Raw genomic sequence first — 20,113 nt, 5'->3', positions numbered from 1 at the left:
ACCAAGACAATATGGACATTTGGGTCCTTGTTGATACGCCTCCAGTTCTACCGCTATGTGAGTTTCTCAAACATAGTTATTAGCTAATTTATATTGTTTATTTCAAAATAGTTGACAGCTTATTTCCATTGACAGCTTATTTTTATTGTTCAAAGAATGTGCGGGAGATGGTAGACAAAACCCACTACACCGATGGCTCCGAATTAACAACTTACAAGGAGAAAAATCATCTGGTCGGATTTTGTACTGACATTGAAAATTACATTATCCACAAACAAACTCCTCAACATTATGGTAAATACGTGCCACTAGTGCATGTGTTCAACTACGGTAACTACCATGGAGATACCCTGGTAAGATTTTTACTATTACGACATCCGTGCATCTTTTGCATACTTCTAAAACTAGTACATCATTGCTAACTATGAAGTCATTACTATGTTTTTCAACAGATAATCCCAGAGAATTGTGTGCCTCATATGATGTATCTGAAAGGTAGTGTTAATGTTTTGAACATACAGCCAGGTCATCCTACGAATCTCAACTGTCCATACGAGATTTCTAAAAGAAGTGGAGACATGAAAATCAAAGGATGGAAAAAATGTATGGACAGTCGTAAGGAGCTTCTTGGAAGCAAAAGGAAGCGAAGCGCAAGAATTGGAGACAGGATGTTCTCCATTCTCCATAATGGAGAGTCAGGGTCTATATTGTTTTATGCTATTTTAGCTTAAATAGGGTATTTAGGTCCTGCCTAATACTGATGATCATGTGCTGATGAACAATTAAGTAGGGTTGGTTCGAAGACTATCAAGATGATGATCGTATGACTTGTTATGAATAACGAGTAGAAGTTGTATGATGATGATTAGTAGGACTTGTTAGGATTAGTATTACTTCCGACAAACTCGATACTCGCGGTCTTGAGACTTGTAATGTTTTATCTTTGTTCGGTCTTTTGAATTCGGAGACTAATATGATGAATTGTATTCGGAGACTAATCTTCTATTGTATTCGATGAATCTGATGTTGCTGTCTATATTCTGTCTAATAATATATTTATATTGTCTAATAATATTTATAACCTGCGCAAAAATCAGAAAAGGAAAAAAAACAAATATTCATACTAATGGCGCATCACCACCAGGTGCGCCATTAGTATGCCAAAGGATACTAATGGCGCATCAACAGAGAATGCGCCATTAGTATGACAAAGCCATGCTTACGTATGCCCCCGGGAGGCACACTAATGGCGCATGCTGTTACATACTAATGGCGCACTAGCTGGTGCGCCATTAGTATACTAGATACTAATGGCGCACCAGTGGTGCGCCATTAGTAAAAATTACTAGTGGCGTGCTACTAATGGCGCACCGGTGATGCGCCATTAGTAGGCAAAACCGGTGCGCCATTAGTAGCCCTTTTCCTAGTAGTGCTCTATTTGGGGTCCGTAGAACGATTTGTACATCTCCTCGAGCGTCATGCCGAGGAAATCCTGAATATCTCGCGGTCCTTCCAGGTTGAATTCCCACATACAGAGGGGCCGACGTTTGCAAGGCTGGACTCGGCGAACTAGCATAACTTGCATTACCATAACCAGACTGAAATCTCTCTCGAAGAGTTCTCGGATACGGCTCCACAATATTGGCACATCCTTTGCTGGACCCCAGCTCAGCCCCCTGCAGATCCATAACATCAGCTGCGGTGGGGGGCCCGGGCGGAAGGTAGGGGCTGCTACCCACTTGGCACTTCGGGGAGCTGTGATGTAAAACCACCCCCGCTGCCACAAACTGGACACCTTTGAGAAGGAACCCTCTGCCCATGGAGCATCAACGATTTTGCTTATTAAGGCACCTCCGCACTCTACGTGCCGCCCCTCGACCATCTTCAGCTTCACATCGAAGGTCTTGAGCCACAGGCCGAAGTGAGGGGCAATGCGAAGGAAGGCCTCACATACGACAATAAATGACGTAATGTGAAGAAAGGAATCCGGGGCCAGATCATGGAAATCCAGCCCATAATAAAACATAAGCCCCCTCAAAAAGGGATCCAGAGCGAGGCCTAGTCCTCGGAGGAAGTGAGAGATGAACATGACACTCTCGGTGGGTTCGGGAGTAGGGATGACCTGCCCTCGGGCAGGCAGCCTATGCGAAATTTCGGCGGTCAGATATCTGGCCTCTCTCTGCTTTTTGATGTCCTCCTCTGTCACCGACCTTGAAGGTTGGATCCGGACATGGTTGAAGGTCCGAAGCACCTGACCTGAGCTTTGGGTGTTGGAACTCGAGGCGAGGGAAGGATTCGATTGAGCACAAGAGGGAAAAAGGAACAGGCCTCGTCCTCTTTATAAAGAGGGTGAATATCAAGCGTCCTCCCCGTGGCCATTTGGACTTGCCTAAGATCTAGGAGTCATGCCGACAGGCACGGTTGGGTTACCCACGTCTGTAATGATGAGAATCCTGTGATAAGGGGACACGATCTCTGCTTTGACAAGACGTGACAAAAAAAAACCGCCTTGTAATATGCGTAGTGCTGGTTGAGAAAAACAGTTCAGATAAAGACCGGGCCGTGACGTCATGTCATGCTATCAGAACGTGCTAGCAGATTAGATTTGTGGAAATACTATTCTCTCTGCGATAGTATATGGAACTTATTTTGCAGAGCCGGACACTATCCTTGTGCTCAAGATCTTCTATGGAGTATTCGGAGGAGGAACCCGCCTTGCAATGCCGAAGACAATACTGCGCGTTGGACTCAACGTCATTGAAGCCTGGTTCAGGGGCTACTGAGGGAGTCCTGGATTAGGGGGTCTCCAGAAAGACGGACTATATCCTTTGGCCGGACTGTTGGACTATGAAGATACAAGATTGAAGACTTCGTCCCGTGTCCGGATGGGACTCTCCTTGGCGTGGAAGGCAAGCTAGGCAATACGGATATGTAGATCTCCTCCCTTGTAACCGACCTTGTGTAAACCCTAGCCTCCTCCGGTGTCTATATAAACCGGAGGGTTTAGTCCGTAGGACAACATACAATCATACCATAGGCTAGCTTCTAGGGTTAGCCTCCACGATTTGTGGTAGATCAACTCTTGTAGTACTCATATCATCAAGAACAATCAAGCAGGAAGTAGGGTATTACCTCCATCAAGAGGGCCCGAACCTGGGTAAACATCTTGTCCCCCGCCTCCTGTTACCATCCGCCTTAGACACACAGTTCGGGACCCCCTACCCGAGATCCACCGGTTTTGACACCGACAAGATCAAAGGCACATGATGATGATGACCATATCATATCACTTATATTGATTGCATGTGATGTTTATCCTTTATGCATCTTATTCTGCTTTTTTTGACGGTAGCATTATAAGATGATCTCTCACTAAATTTCAAGGTAAAAGTGTTCTCCCTGAGTATGCACCGTTGCCAAAGTTCGTCGTGCCGAGACACCACGTGATGATCGGGTGTGATAAGCTCAACGTTCATCTGCAATGGGTGTAAGATAGTTTTGCACATGCAGAATACTCGGGTTAAACTTGACGAGCCTAGCATATGCAGATATGGCCTCGGAACACTGAGACCGAAAGGTCGAGTGTGAATCATGTAGTAGATATGGTCAACATAGTGATGTTCACCATTGAAAACTACTCCATCTCACGTGATGATCAGTTATGGTTTAGTTGATATGGATCACGTGATCACTTAGATGATTAGAGGGATGTCTATCTAAGTGGGAGTTCTTAAGTAATATGATTAATTGAACTTAAATTTATCATGAACTTAGTACCTGATAGTATTTTGCTTGTCTATGTTGTTGTAGATAGATGGCAGTGCTGTTGTTCCGTTGAATTTTAATGCGTTCCTTGAGAAAGCAAAGTTAAAAGATGATGGTACCAATTACACGGACTGGGTCCGTAACTTGAGGATTATCCTCATTGCTACACAGAAGAATTATGTCCTGGAAGCACCGTTGGGTGCCAGGCCTGCTGCAGATGCAACTGACGACGTTAAGAACGTCTGGCAGAGCAAAGCTGATGACTACTCAATAGTTCAGTGTGCCATGCTTTACGGCTTAGAACCGGGACTTCAACGACATTTTTAACGTCACGGAGCATATTAGATGTTCCAGGAGTTGAAGTTAATATTTCAAGCAAATTCCCGGATTGAGAGATATGAAGTCTTCAATAAGTTCTACAGCTGCAAGATGGAGGAGAATAGTTCTGTCAGTGAACATATACTCAAAATGTCTGGGTATAACAATCACTTGATTCAACGGGGAGTTAATCTTCCGGATGATAGTGTCATTGACAGAATTCTTCAATCACTGCCACCAAGCTACAAGAGCTTCATGATGAACTATAATATGCAAGGGATGGATAAGACAATTCCCGGGCTCTTCGCAATGCTAAAGGCTGCGGAGGTAGAAATCAAGAAGGAGCATCAACTGTTGATGGTCAACAAGGCCACTAGTTTCAAGAAAAAGGGTAAAGGGAAGAAAAAGGGGAACTTCAAGAAGAACGGCAAACAAGTTGCTGCTCAAAGGAAGAAACCCAAGTCTGGACCTAAGCCTGAGACTGAGTGCTTCTACTGCAAACAGACCAGTCACTGGAAGCGGAACTGCCCCAAGTATGTGGCGGATATATAAGAAGGATGGCAAGGTGAACAAAGGTATATGCGATATACATGTTATTGATGTGTACCTTACTAGAGCTCGCAGTAGCACATGGGTATTTGATAGTGGTTCTGTTGCTAATATTTGCAACTCGAAACAGGGACTACGGATTAAGTGAAGACTGGCTAAGGACGAGGTGATGATGCGCGTGGGAAATGGTTCCAAAGTCGATGTGATCGCCGACGGCACGCTACCTCTACATCTACCTTCGACATTAGTTTTAGACCTGAATAATTGTTATTTGGTGCCAGTGTTAAGCATGAACATTATATCTTGATCTTGTTTGATGCGAGACGGTTATTCATTTAAATCTGAGAATAATGTTTGTTCTATTTATATGAGTAATATCTTTTATGGTCATGCACCCTTGAAGAGTGGTCTATTTGTGTTGAATCTCGATAGTAGTGATACACATATTCATAATGTTGAAGCCAAAAGATGCAGAGTTGATAATGATAGTGCAACTTATCTGTGGCACTGCCGTTTGGGTCATATTGGTGTAAAGCGCATGAAGAAACTCCATACTGATGGACTTTTGGAATCACTTGATTATGAATCACTTGGTACTTGCGAACCATGCCTCATGGGCAAGATGACTAAAACATCGTTCTCCGGAACAATGGAGCGAGCAACAGATTTGTTGGAAATCATACATACTGATATATGTGGTCCGATGAATATTGAGGCTCGCGGAGGGTATCGTTATTTTCTCACCTTCACAGATGATTTGAGAAGATATGGGTATATCTACTTAATGAAACATAAGTCTGAAACATTTGAAAAGTTCAAAGAATTTCAGAGTGAAGTGGAAAATCATCGTAACAAGAATATAAAGTTTCTACGATCTGATCATCGAGGAGAATATTTGAGTTACGAGTTTGGTCTACATTTGCAACAATGCGGAATAGTTTCACAACTCACACCACCCGGAACACCACAACGTAATGGTGTGTCCGAATGTCGTAATCGTACTTACTAGATATGGTGCGACCTATGATGTCTCTTACTGATTTACCGCTATCGTTTTGGGGTTATGCTTTAGAGACGGTTGCATTCACGTTAAATAGTGCACCATTGAAATCCGTTGAGATGACGCCTTATGAACTGTGGTTTGGCAAGAAACCAAAGTTGTCGTTTCTTAAAGTTTGGGGCTGCGATGCTTATGTGAAAAAGCTTCAACCTGATAAGCTCGAACCCAAATCGGAGAAATGTGTCTTCATAGGATACCCAAAGGAAACTGTTGGGTACACCTTCTATCACAGATCCGAAGGCAAGACATTTGTTGCTAAAAATGGATCCTTCTAGAGAAGGAGTTTCTCTCGAAAGAAGTGAGTGGGAGGAAAGTAGAACTTGATGAGCTAACTGTACCTGCTCCCTTATTGGAAAGTAGTTCATCACAGAAACCGGTTCTTGTGACACCTACACCAATTAGTGAGGAAGCTAATGATGTTGATCATGAAACTTCAGATCAAGTTACTATCGAACCTCATAGGTCAACCAGAGTAAGATCCGCACCAGAGTGGTACGGTAATCCTATTTTGGAGGTCATGTTACTTGACCAAGGCGAACCAATGAACTATGAAGAAGGGATGGTGAGCCCAGATTCCGCAAAATGGCTTGAGGCCATGAAATCTGAGATAGGATCCATGTATGAGAACAAAGTGTGGACTTTGGTTGACTTTCCCGATGATCGGCAAGCCATAGTGAATAAATGGATCTTCAAGAAGAAGATTGACGCTGACGGTAATGTTATTGTCTACAAAGCTCGACTTGTTGCGAAAGGTTTTCGACAAGTTCAAGGAGTTGACTACGATGAGACTTTCTCACCCGTAGCGATGCTTAAGTTTATCTGAATCATGTTAGCAATTGCCGCATTTTATGATTATGAAATTTGGCAAATGGATATCAAAACTGCATTCCTGAATGGATTTCTGGAAGAAGAGTTGTATATGATGCAACCAAAAGGTTTTGTCGATCCAAAGAGAGCTAACAAAGTGTGCAACCTCCAGCGATCCATTTATGGACTGGTGCAAGCCTCTCGGAATTGGAATAAACGTTTTGATAGTGTGATCAAAGCATATGGATTTATACAGACTTTTGGAGAATCCTGTATTTACAAGAAAGTGAGTGGGAGCTCTGTAGCATTTGTAATATTATATGTGGATGACATATTGATGATTGGAAATGATATAGAATTTATGGATAGCATAAAAGGATACTTGAATAAGAGTTTTTCAATGAAAGACCTCAGTGAAGCTGCTTACATATTGGGCATCAAGATCTATAGAGATAGATCAAGACGCTTGATTGGACTTTCACAAAGCACATACCTTGACAAAGTTTTGAAAAAGTTCAAAATGGATCAAGCAATGAAAGGGTTCTTGCCTGTGTTACAAGGTGTGAAGTTGAGTCAAACTCAATGCCCGACCACTGCAGAAGATAGAGAGAAAATGAAAAGTGTTCCCTATGCTTCAGCCATAGGCTCTATCAAGTATGCAATGTTGTGTACCAGACCTGATGTGTGCCTTGCTATTAGCTTAGCAGGGAGGTACCAAAGTAATCCAGGAGTGGATCACTGGACAGCGGTCAAGAACATCCTAAAATACCTGAAAAGGACTAATGATATGTTTCTCGTTTATGGAGGTGACAAAGAGCTCGTCGTAAATGGTTACGTCGATGCAAGCTTTGACACTGATCCGGACGATTCTAAATCGCAAACCGGATATGTGTTTACATTAAATGGTGGAGTTGTCGGTTGATGCGGTTCTAAACAAAGCGTCGTGACGGGATCTATGTGTGAAGCGGAGTACATAGCTGCTTCGGAAGCAGCAAATGAAGGAGTCTGGATGAAGGAGTTCATATCCGATCTAGGTGTCATACCTAGTGCATCAGGTCCAATGAAAATCTTTTGTGACAATACTGGTGCAATTGCCTTGGCAAAGGATCCAAATTTCACAAAAGAACCAAGCACATCAAGAGACGCTTCAATTCCATCCGGGATCAAGTCCAGGTGGGAGACATAGAGATTTGCAAGATACATACGGATCTGAACGTTGCAGACCCGTTGACTAAGCCTCTTCCACGAGCAAAACATGACCAGCACCAAGACTCCATGGGTGTTAGAATCATTACTGTGTAATCTAGATTATTTACTCTAGTGCAAGTGGGAGACTGAAGGAAATATGCCCTAGAGGCAATAATAAAGTTATTATTTATTTCCTCATATCATGATAAATTTTTATTATTCATGCTAGAATTGTATTAACCGGAAACATAATACATGTGTGAATACATAGACAAACATAGTTTCACTAGTATGCATCTACTTCACTAGCTCGTTGATCAAAGATGGTTGAGTTTCCTAGCCATAGACATGAGTTGTCATTTGATTAATGGGATCACATCATTAGGAGAATGATGTGATTGACTTCACCCATTTCGTTAGCTTAGCACTTGATCGTTTAGTTTACTACTATTGCTTTCTCCATAACTTATACATGTTCCTATGACTATGAGATTATGCAACTCCCGAATACCGGAGGAACACTTTGTGTGCTACCAAACGTCACAACGTAACTGTGTGATTATAAAGGTGCTCTACAGGTGTCTCCGATGGTGTTCGTTGAGGCATAGATCAAGAATAGGATTTGTCACACCGATTGTCGGAGAGGTATCTCTGGGCCCTCCCGGTAATGCACATCACTATAAGCCTTGTAGGCAATGTGACTAATGAGTTAGTTACAGGATGATGCACTACAGAACGAGTAAAGAGACTTGCCGGTAACGAGATTGAGCTAGGTATTGAGATACCGACGATTGAATTTCGGGCAAGTAACATACCGATGACAAAGGGAACAATGTATGTTGTTATGCGGTTTGACCGATAAAGATCTTCATAGAATATGTGGGAACCAATATGAGCATCCAGGTTACGCTATTGGTTATTGACCGGAGACGTGTCTCTGTCATGTCTACATAGTTCTCGAACCCGTAGGTCCGCACGCTTAAAGTTCTGTGACGATCGGTATTATGAGTTTTTGTGTTTTGATGTATCGAAGGTAGTTTGGAGTCGCGCATGTGATCACGGACATGACGAGGAATCTCGAAATGGTCGAGACGTGAAGATTGATATATTGGACGACTATGTTTGGACACCAGAAGTGTTTCAGGTAGTTTCAGACATTTACCGGAGTACCGGGGGGGTTACCGGAACCCCCCGGGGAGTATATTGGGCCTAATGGGCCTTAGTGGAGAAGAGGAGGGGCGGCCAGGCCAGGCCGCGCGCCCCCTCCCCCTCTAGTCCGAATTGGACAAGGTGGGGGGGGGGGGGCGGCGCCCCCCTTTCCTTCCTCCTCTCTCCTTCCCTTCCCCCTTCTCCTACTCCTACTAGGAAAGGAGGAGTCCTACTCCCGGTGGGAGTAGGACTCCCCCCTTGGCGCGCCCTCCTCCTGGCCGGCCGCCTCCCCCCAAGCTCCTTTATATACGGGGGCACGGGGCACCCCATAGACACAACAATTGATCTGTTGACCTCTTAGCCGTGTGCGGTGCCCCCCTCCACCATAATCCACCTCGGTTATATCATAGCGGTGCTTAGGCGAAGCCCTGCGTCGGTAGCATCATCATCATAGTCACCATGCCGTCGTGCTGACGAAGCTCTTCCCGGAAGCTTTACTAAATCGTGAGTTCGTGGGACGTCACCGAGCTGAACGTGTGCTGAACGCGAAGGTGCCGTACGTTCGGTGCTGAGGATCAGTCGATCGTGAAGACGTACGACTACATCAACCGTGTTGTTATAATGCTTCCTCTTACGGTCTACGAGGGTACATAGAAGACACTCTCCCCTCTTGTTGCTATGCATCACCATGATCTTGCGTATGCGTATGAATATTTTTGAAATTACTATGTTTCCCAACAGGAAGGAACTTGAAGACGTCGCCATGGATGAGCTCGAGGATTGCTCTGATTACCATGAAAAAAAAAGAGGCTAGAAGCGTGTGTTGTTCGGCAGGGATGCATACATGTTATATAGTCACTAGACCATCGAAGGCGCGCGTTGTTGCGCCCGTCCCATGATCCCCATAAATGATAGGAATCTTTGCAAATGTATATATCATCAAGAAACATGCAAGTCAGATACGATAATTTAGAGGGCATACAGAGTGGATATATGTATAAATTTTTAAGAAATACAATTACATAAATAGTATGTTTCATAATAAATTGAGAACATGCAACTGATAACTTACATACAGATGTATAGTCATATTTTAGACTGTAGATTCACTCATTTTGCTTCGTATGTAGTTCATTTTGAAATCTCTAAAAAGACTTATATTTAGGAACGGAGGGAGTAGACGAGCAAAGAAAAACATTATACACCAACGCAAGTGCTTTCATTCTTCGTGGAGAGCATAGCATTTCTAGAAATCAAGGCATGGCAAGGAAGTTTGTGAAGTCTAAAGCTGCATGGTGTGGCAAGACACCTAGAATCCAAATGGTTTAGTGTTTTTATATGGTAGGAAAACATTGAAATCAATCAAGAGTATTATATCGTGTCTAGAGATCATAAACTCAATATTTCATTGGATCGCGTTTTCATTAGCGTCGACACATTTCCAACAGAGGTAACATTGAATAATTATGAAGTTACTAACTTGCAATCAAATGTAACAACTAAATAAACTCAAGGTACATCATTTGTGATCTATATATCCACCGCCTTATCTCCCTATATGTGATTCATCATTCTTGGAGGAACCCAATAAGACTGCCTATAGGGGACATAGGCGATTTTTTAAGGCAAAGGTAGCAATAACATCGCTCAATGCAGAGAATGATTTGTTCATGCATTATTGTCTGCTGCGTGGCTCGTACTTTAGCTTTACCTAGATGATAACTTCTAGCGGGGTAGATCAACATGTGGCTCTTACTCTTTTAGCTAATGGATAAATGCTCACTCCTAACACTAACAATGACCCTAACCAATCCCTCGAGTGCAACAGAAGTCCAGATACCTTCTACTGAAATAATCCCAATAACATGTCCAGTGCACTAACTCTAAATGATCAATCTTAGTAGATATTGAATTGTGGAAACCTATTCCAATAAATAAGTTAAATTAATTAGAAATGCATATAAGTATATTCAATCAAACAACAGTACCTATGGGATTCTTGCAAAAAAAGTACCTATGGGAGTGACTACTCTGTTCATCACTTGTTGAACCAACAGATCTATTTCCATCTCTAGCTTTCACACACACACAGACACAGACACACACACACACACCATCTTGTTGTATAAATTGGAACTTCAACCATTAAAGGCACCTCTTGCTCATCAGAACTTCCTTTGATGTTCAACCTTTAGTACAAATACCAGCAGTTATGCAATCAATTAAGGGAACCATCATCCTTAAGTAAGATATGCATTCTTTTCTGGATACTTAGGAACCAGAGGGCAGCTCAATGGTGTGATACTATACAGCAGAGGGGGTCGCAAGAGGCAACATGACTTCTAGAAAACATTATCAGAAAACACAAATACAAGAATTAGAGATAAATGGAAATAATGGATCAAATACAAGACAGAAACGTGGAAGATCCAAATAAGAAGATATACAAAATCTGTGGTATGTATGAGAGAGAACCCAAAGTTTCTCACCTCAAGAATTTGTGGAGACCAATGGCCAAAGCACCTGCGCGCATAAGCAGAGGAAGGAAGATGGGATGCCTCCACTGCTACATACCCATTGTCCCTGACTTGCAGCCCGTCGACATCTCCGCATGAGAGCCCCTTCACTCAAATCACCAGCTAACTGTCGCGCGTTGTCCTTGCCGCAGAGTTGCAGCAGACCGTCATCTCGGTGTTGCCTCAAGGGAGCCCCCTCAATCCAATCATCGGCGATCGCCTCAAGGTCAGCTCCGAATCAACATAGGGATGAAGCTGCAATATTGGCAGTGGTGTGAGCTGACACCAGTCATCTTTGTATTTTCTTCACTAAATTTATTTATACTAATAACTGCTTAATTGCATAGATGACATTATTAGTACATGGCTGACACCATAGAAAAGAATTTCTAGCTTCGTCCCTGATCAACATGGTGTGCCATGCCCCTGCAGCTTGGGCTATGGATGTGGACGATGTACTTGTTCAGCCCAAATCTTAACCAGGGGAAAGCAATCAACTTGGCCAAATCAAGCTACGGAGAATTAATGGACGGGGATCTCAGTGTAACCCATACTGGATCCGCGGCGGCAGGGCCGATCTGGCAAGCTCGACGCGCCTTTCAGCGAGATACCGGCGACGCAGCGGCGGAGGGGCACACAGAGAGAACCGGTGGCGCCGCCACTCGAGGTCGTGGTCAGGGATAGTGAAGGTGGAGGGACCCCACATCAGTCGACCATGGCGAGGCGCCGCAACGCGAGGGTGCGAGCGAAAGAGACCAGCGTCGCCAGCATCCAGTTTTAGGGTTTTTAACTTTTACATTGGACCGGATCCTAATACAGGCCCAGTAGGCCCAATTGAATCTCGGATGGCCGAAAAAACCACCGGAGCAGCGGCCCGGGGGGGGGGGATATCTGGTACTCCCACCCGTAGGGTACTTCCGGTGCTCCAAAACTCGGTAGCGCAGTTTAAAATGTTTGAAAAATTCTTTAAAAAATCCAGCACATTGGCACAACATCAATGTATGTTGTCAAAAAATATGAAATCAAAATTCAAAACATTGCTTGACATAAAAAATGACAAATTCGACACTAAATAGTACACAACATAAGTTGGGCTTTAGATTAGGCCCATTATCACATTGATGTACATTTTGTCATTTTTGTATCTCGAGCAATGTTTTGGATTTTGATTTGAATTTTTTTAACAACATACATTGATGTTCTGCCAATGTGCTGGATTTTTTTCCGAATTTTTCGAATATTTTAAAATGTGCTACCGAGTTTGGAGCACCGGGAGCACCCCAGTGATGGGAGTACCAGATATTTTCCCCAGCGGCCCGACAGGGTTAGCGCTCGTCATGAAGTCTGTAGGCGCGATTTGGGTGCCATTAGGAGCAAATCTGACGGCCAACGAAGCCTAAAAGTGATGATCCAACGGTTAAAAATACTAATGGCCTGGGAGGGCAGGAAAAATGCTCAGTTATAATGTATTTAATGACAGATTACAAGAAGGCGCAGGTTGTTGCTAAACTTGACCTCTACTCCAAGCTATACCAAGATAAGATCTATCTAGCTAACAACCTGCCGCACCAAATACATTGTATGCGTTACAACACATACGTGATATGTTGTCACGTATTTCTATCTATACATTCTCTACAAGCCTATCGTTTAACAGGCACTCCTTCAACAACTGAATTGACAACGTAATCCCTTATCTTGTGACCCTGTCTTTCTTACAAAAAAGTGATCAGCGTTGTGACTTTGCCGGTTGCCATTTGCTGTTCGTCGCCCAACCGAATCTATGAGATGCACCATTGGACTTCAACAGAGGTCTGAAAGCATCTGCGGCTTTTTAATTACTCATTTCTTTTCCTTCATGTTTTATTTTAGTGATGCTTGATCAGAAGCTCTGTGATGTTCGGGGTCTGCGCAAAGCTGATAACTACTTCCTCCGTTCCAAAGTACTCGTCGCTGAAATGAATGTATCTAAAACTAAAATACATCTAGATACATCCATCCGTGCGACAAGTAATTCGGAACGGAGGGAATACTATTACTGGTATTAGTGCATGCTGCTATCATAACCAACACTATATGTGGCACTTGATTTGTGCTCTGTTTTGCTATGGGCGTGCCAAACTTGTCCGCTAGTTCACGTGTTTCGCATTTAAATTCATTTGCATTAGCTATACACTTGTCGTGAGTTGATTAGCAGGCAGAATGAGATAGTTTTTTTTTTTTTTTTTGCCTGGAGAATGAGATAGTGTTTGACATAGAATCAGATATCAAATCACAAGATACCCACAGATTGTGGCCAGTTGATAGTATATGACGCTTCAGGTAGTACGAAATTCAGAATACAGCTTCACTTTACAAACAAAAAATACAACTACAATATAAAACATGAACTCTCTAAAACATGTTAGGTGGCTCTGTTTTATGCCTCAAGCTGTTTTTATCCTTCAAATAGCTCTCCCAGCATCTCCTTCAATTGGTTGGTACTGCTGCATCTATGGCTGACATGTTTCTCTAGCTCCGGATGATTCTTCAGGTAGGCGAGGTAGTCGCGGTAACGTGAAATGATTCTTTTGGTTATAGTCTCGCGAAGCACAGATCGAAGCCAAGGGTCTGGAACCTTCAAGAACTTCTGAGCCTGGTACGCTTTCCGAAATGCTGAATCAAATTTAGCCAGTGGAGAGGTGGTCTTCATCAGACGTTGGAACGGTGTATGTGAAAACGTTTTTGGAATGCAGAACATCACATGTCCCCGTGGAACGTCCTGATAGCCCTCCATGAAAGCCATCTGCGGTATATGAGACAAGACGGGTCTCCAAGAGACATCAAGATAGCCATCCATGTACTTCTCACATTGAGGTGTGAGTCCCCAGTGGTCTCCAGGGCGTAGCTCAAACAGTTGTGCCACTAAATAGGAATTATTGAGCAGGAAGAGGTACCTCAGTGTTGGATCAGAGCATAGCACTGACTTCCTCAATAGGAATTCCTTAAGATAATGGACGTTTTCATCTATTAGGCGACGAAGGTTTGTAGTGTCCTGGAACCATGCGTAGTTCCCTGCCCAGCCCAGTGCTTCAACTATGGACAGGATGCAATCCACCATCAACTGAGTGTTTGGGTGAACCTTACCTCCTCCTCGTCGAATCTCAAAAGCCCACGAGTCGTCGTTCTCCATGAGTGCCCACACCTCCTCCATCCTGCTATACATGGCTCTGTTTAACTTGTCTCCTTCTCTGGATAACGAGCAGGCTATCCCGCTGTAAATGTGCTGGACTCCCGGGGACAACGAGAGCGTTCCCGTAAGATTGTACGCTGCACTGGAGACACAGATATACATATCTAGCAGGTCCCGTAGTGACAGTGTTTTCTCCTCTTGAGGAGAGACGACGGCGTCGACGAAGACGAGCATCTTGTTGATGCTCGCTTTGCCAAATCTTGCGGACGGTGACGATGGCTGCTCCTCTACAATACAGGTGAGAATTACGATGAAAGCTCGAACCCACCGTTCGGCTAAGTCGTTGAGCTGGAGCTTCCGCCGTGAGCCACGGCCCTCGGGGATTTGGAGAACCCAGTCCACGTCGAGCTCAGAGAACAGGGTCTCCAGCGCACCATCAGAGCCACCGGAGTACTCCAAGGCCATACGCCGGGTGTAACCATCGCTGATCATTCGGCGACCGATCTTGGTGAGCTCGTGGGCACCAAGTTCTGCTGCGGCGGCGCACGACGAACCGGCCGAGGAAGCCGTGACTTTGGATGCGTAAGAATCCGAGGGGGCGGAACTGGAATCAACGGAGCAGCTGAGTCCGGAGTGGACGGCAATCGATACGATCCGCCCTCCTGACACAGCGACACACCGGATGGAGTCGAGGTAGAGGTTGCGCTGCGGGGAGGGAGCCATGGCGCCGGTGGTGCCCGCCTCCGGCAAGGCAGCAAGCCGCCCCGCCATGCTGCTGCTACTTTGTGAGTGGAGACACAGGAGAAATTAAAAGTGCGACAAGTGCAGGGCCGGGGCACAGAGAAGTTCGGGGCAGGAGTTGTTCAATGGCGCGCGATGTGATAAATCCTCAGTGGCTCCTTTCAGCCGAGTGGAAAATTCAACACGGTGCACTTCCTTTCAGCCGCACTAGCATTAAAGTGGAAAGTGAAAGAAGAACGTGAGTGGAAAGCTCAAGGGAGAAAGAACAGGTTGGTGGTAAGGACATCTCCAGCCGTTGGCCTCCCCAGGTGTAAGACAATAAGTTTTGGGAACCAGCACAACCCTCTAGGGGTGGCTTATCTCATTATATATAATGGTTGTGTTACAATACGTACATAGGTACAGAAGTTATACATAGTCTAACACCCTCCCTCAATCTTAGCCACTTTCTAAAGAACTGAGAAGGGTAAGATTGCGCCTACAAGCCTCAAACTGTGGCAGTGGTAAAGGCTTAGTGAAGATATCTGCAAGTTGATCCTTAGACGAGATAAACTTGATCTGAAGTTGCTTCTGTGATACACGTTCCCGTACAAAGTGATAGTCAACTTCAATGTGTTTCGTTCGGGCATGAAATACTGGATTTGCAGAAAGGTATGTAGCACCGATGTTATCACACCAAAGAATAGGAGGCTGTGGTTGAGACAAACCCAACTCCTGAAGCAAAGACTGCACCCAAATAATCTCTGCAGTAGCATTAGCCACAGCCTTGTACTCAGCTTCAGTACTGCTACGTGACACAGTAGCCTGTTTGCGAGCACTCCAGGCGATCAAATTAGAGCCAAAGAATACTGCATAACCCCCCGTGGATCGCTTGTCATCTGGGCTACCAGCCCAATCTGCATCAGAGAAGGCCGAAAGGACCCGAGAGGAAGTCGGCCGAATATGCATACCAAAAGTCAGGGTGAACTGAACATAACGAAGAATGCGTTTAACAGCAGCCCAATGAGTATCTCTGGGAGCCTGAAGATACTGACAAACCCTGTTAACAGCATAAGAGATATCTGGTCTCGTGATCGTCAAGTACTGAAGTCCACCAACAATGCTTCTGTACTCTGTGGCATCCGCAGGAGACAAAAGCTCACCATCAACAGCTGTTATCTTGTCGGTAGACGACATGGGTGTGGTGGTCGGTTTGCACTTCAGCATGCCGGCTTTTTGTAACAACTCCAAGGAGTACTTCTTCTACGTAAGGACAAGACCAGTAGCACGAGAAGTGACCTCAACTCCAAGAAAGTAGTGAAGCTTCCCAAGATCTTTGATCGCAAAATCAGCACCAAGAGAGCAGACAAGAGCATCAGCAGCATACTGAGAAGAGCTGACAAGGATAATATCATCGACATATACCAAAAGATACATAGTGACTTCTGGCTTCTGTAGAAGAAATAATGAAGTGTCAGCAGTGGACGGCATAAACCCATGAGCACGAAGGGCAGAGGCAAGGCGGGCATGCCAGGCACGAGGAGCTTGCTTCAAACCATATAGTGCTTTGGAAAGACGACAGATATAGTCAGGACGATCAGGATCAGAGAAACCAGGCGGCTGTTTCATATAAACCTCTTCCTCCAAAAATCCATGTAGAAAAGCATTCTGCACATCAAGTTGACGAAGGGACCAACCACGAGAAACAGCAATGGAGAGAAGAAGCCGAATAGTGGTAGGCTTGATGACAGGACTGAAGGTGTCCTCATAGTCAAGACCATGACGCTGCCAAAAACCGCGAGCAACAAGTCGCGCTTTGTAACGCTCAATAGATCCATCCGAATGCTTCTTCACTTTGAATACCCATTTTGAGTCAATAACATTTACCCGTGGTGGTGGAGGAACGAGAGTCCATGTCTTGTTACGAAGAAGAGCATGAAACTCCTGCTCCATAGCCTCTCGCCAATGTGGAATGCGCAGGGCAGCCTGATATGAGCGAGGCTCAGAAGATGGATCCGCAACAGCAGCAGCCAAACAAGCAGCCAACCAAGCAACCGTACCATCCGTACGTTCCTTAGGTTTGAAAATGCCACTGCGACTGCGTGTATGTGGTCGAGACACAGGAACCACCGAGGTCGACGGAGCAGCCTGCAACGGGCTGGAGGACGGCGACGTTGACGAGTCAGCCGGTGACGAGGAGCCAGGCACGGTAGCCTCGGACTCAGTCGGCGAAGAAGGCCGGCCCACCGGCGAAACCGGCAGAGCAGACGAAGCAGCTGGCGACTCCGGCATCCTAGACCGGGCCGATGGCGAGCTCGGCATAGTGGGCCGTGGCGCGGCAGGTGTCGCGGGCCGATCCGCTGATGAAGGCGACGTGAGGACCCGAGCCGCGGGCGAAGATGGCGTGACGGGCCGAGCCACGGGCGACTCAGCGACCGCTGGCGAAAAAGGCCGAGCCGCTGGAGACTCGGCGATCACTGGCGTAGCAGACCGAGCAGTGGAGATGCTCGGCGTGACGGGCTCGTCGGGTGACCATGCATGGGCACGCGAATCGATGCCATGCAACAGAGGGCGATCGACATGCCCACCAGAAGACGACGATGATGATGGTGAATCCTCCAACAGCTCCAAACGAGCTCCACGTCTGGTTCCTGCACCATGGTTAGGTAACAGCAAAGGAGAGTATGCAACATCATCAAATTGGTCAGAAGCAACAGAGGATGAATGCAGGGATGGTGGTTCGACAGTGGACACAGGAAGGTTGGCAAAGGGAAAAACATGCTCATCAAACACGACGTCCCGAGATATATAGACACGATTAGTGGGAACATGAAGACATTTGTAACCTTTATGAAGAGAGCTATAGCCAAGGAAAACACACTTCTTAGAACGAAACTCAAGCTTGCGCTTGTTATATGGACGAAGATGCGGCCAGCAAGCACACCCAAATACCTTGAGAAAGGTATAATCAGATTGTTCATTAAGGAGAACCTCAATGGGAGTCTTCATGTTTAAAACACGAGTAGGAGTACGATTGATGAGAAAGCATGCAGTGGTGAAAGCATCACTCCAAAACCGAAACGGAACAGATGCATGGGCCAAAAGAGTAAGACCAGCTTCAACAATATGACGATGCTTACGTTCGACTGAACCATTCTGCTGATGTGTATGTGGACATGCTAAACGATGAGCTATCCCAAGCGACTGAAAGAAGGAGTTGAGGTTGCGATACTCGCCCCCCCAGTCCGACTGGACATGAACAATTTTGTGCTTGAGAAGACGTTCAACATGTTTTTGAAACTGAACAAAAATATCAAACACATCAGATTTGCGTTTAATAAGGTAAAGCCAGGTAAAGCGACTATAAGCATCAACGAAACTGATATAGTAATTATGACCACTGACAGAAGTCTGAGCAGGACCCCATACATCTGAAAACACAAGTTCTAACGGATGTTTCACCTCACGACTGGACTCCGAAAAAGGAAGTTGATGACTCTTCCCCTGCTGACAAGCATCACACACTGCTACATCTTTATTACTAGACAAACTAGGAAGCTCATGACGACGCAAAATATGACGGACAATAGGTGTGGCCGGGTGACCAAGACGAGCATGCCACTGTGACGGAGAGACACGAACTCCACTGAAAACGCGAGCGACGCCAGGATGCTCCAGACGGTAGAGACCCTGGCACAACCGCCCACTAAGAAGAATGTCCCTCGTGCCCCGATCCTTAATAAAAAGATCAAAAGGGTGAAATTCACAAAGCACATTATTATCACGTGTGAGTTTAGGAACTGAAAGAAGATTGCGGGTCACAGATGGAACGCGAAGAACATTGCGAAGCTGAAGACTCCTATTGGCATGTCTAGTGAGAAGAGATGCTTGACCAATATGAGAGATGTGCATACCTGCTCCATTGGCGGTGTGGATCTTGTCGGAGCCATGATAGGGTTCACGAGTGTGAAGCTTCCCCATCTCGCTGGTCAGATGCTCTGTCGCCCCAGAGTCCATGTACTAGTGTGGATCGATGGAGTAGGACTGAGTGTGTCCCTGGTGCTTCTGCGGTGCGGGACGATCAGCCATGGTGACCTGACGGGCATTGTTGCGTGTATCTTTGCCGTCATTGCCAAGACCAAGGAAGCTTCGCTGGAAGCGCTTATGACACTTGGAGGCCCAGTGCCCATCGCGGCCACAAAGCTGACACACACGTGGACCGCCAGTCCCCGGTAAGGTCGCAGTAGGTGGGGGGCCGAGGCGGGCGACGGTGGCAGCCCCAAGGGAGACCGGGGTGATGAAGAAGAGCGGCCACCCTTGGTGGCGACGTTTGCCGAGAGAGAGCCAGTGCCCCTGGTGCGGCGAGTCTCGACCCGTTGCTCAGTGAGAAGAAGCCGAGAGAAAACCTCGTGTGCCAACATGGGTGTCGAGTTACCCCGCTCGTTGATGATCTCGACTAAGGCATCATACTCCTCATCAAGACCATTGACAATAAACGAGTTGAACTCGGAGTCGGTGAGGGGCTGTCCAATGGAGGCCAATGTGTCGGCAAGGCCCTTGACCTTGTTGTAGAACTCAGTGGCCGTGGAGTCAAGCTTCTGACACTCTCCAAGCTGACGACGGAGTGCAGAGACACGAGCCTGGGACTGCGCTGCAAAGGTGCGCTCAAGGATGGTCCAGGCCTCATGAGACGTCTTCGCGAAGACAACAAGGCCGGCAACTGCCGGCGAGAGCGACCCCTGGATGGAGGAGAGGTTCGCCTGGTCCTGCCCCGTCCAGACGCGATGGGCCGGATTGTAGACCGGACCGTGCATGCTGTCTACCAGCGCGGGTGGGCAGGGAAGCGATCCGTCGACGTAGCCTAGCAGG

At 45.8% G+C, this 20,113-nt stretch overlaps 1 long non-coding RNA gene across 1 annotated transcript; it reads right to left on the bottom strand.

Moving 5' to 3' along the window:
- Window positions 1-10,643: 10,643 nt before the first annotated feature.
- Window positions 10,644-12,082, bottom strand: LOC123186487 (uncharacterized). The gene is made up of 3 exons (XR_006493646.1): window positions 11,907-12,082; window positions 11,326-11,607; window positions 10,644-11,178 (listed from the first exon to the last, which is right to left on the bottom strand). It is a non-coding gene; the product is annotated as an uncharacterized lncRNA (long non-coding RNA).
- Window positions 12,083-20,113: the final 8,031 nt, after the last annotated feature.

This window comes from Triticum aestivum, chromosome 2A (assembly GCF_018294505.1).
Source record: "Triticum aestivum cultivar Chinese Spring chromosome 2A, IWGSC CS RefSeq v2.1, whole genome shotgun sequence".
NCBI lineage: Eukaryota > Viridiplantae > Streptophyta > Magnoliopsida > Poales > Poaceae > Triticum > Triticum aestivum.
This window is presented reverse-complemented; position numbering and strand designations above follow the sequence as displayed.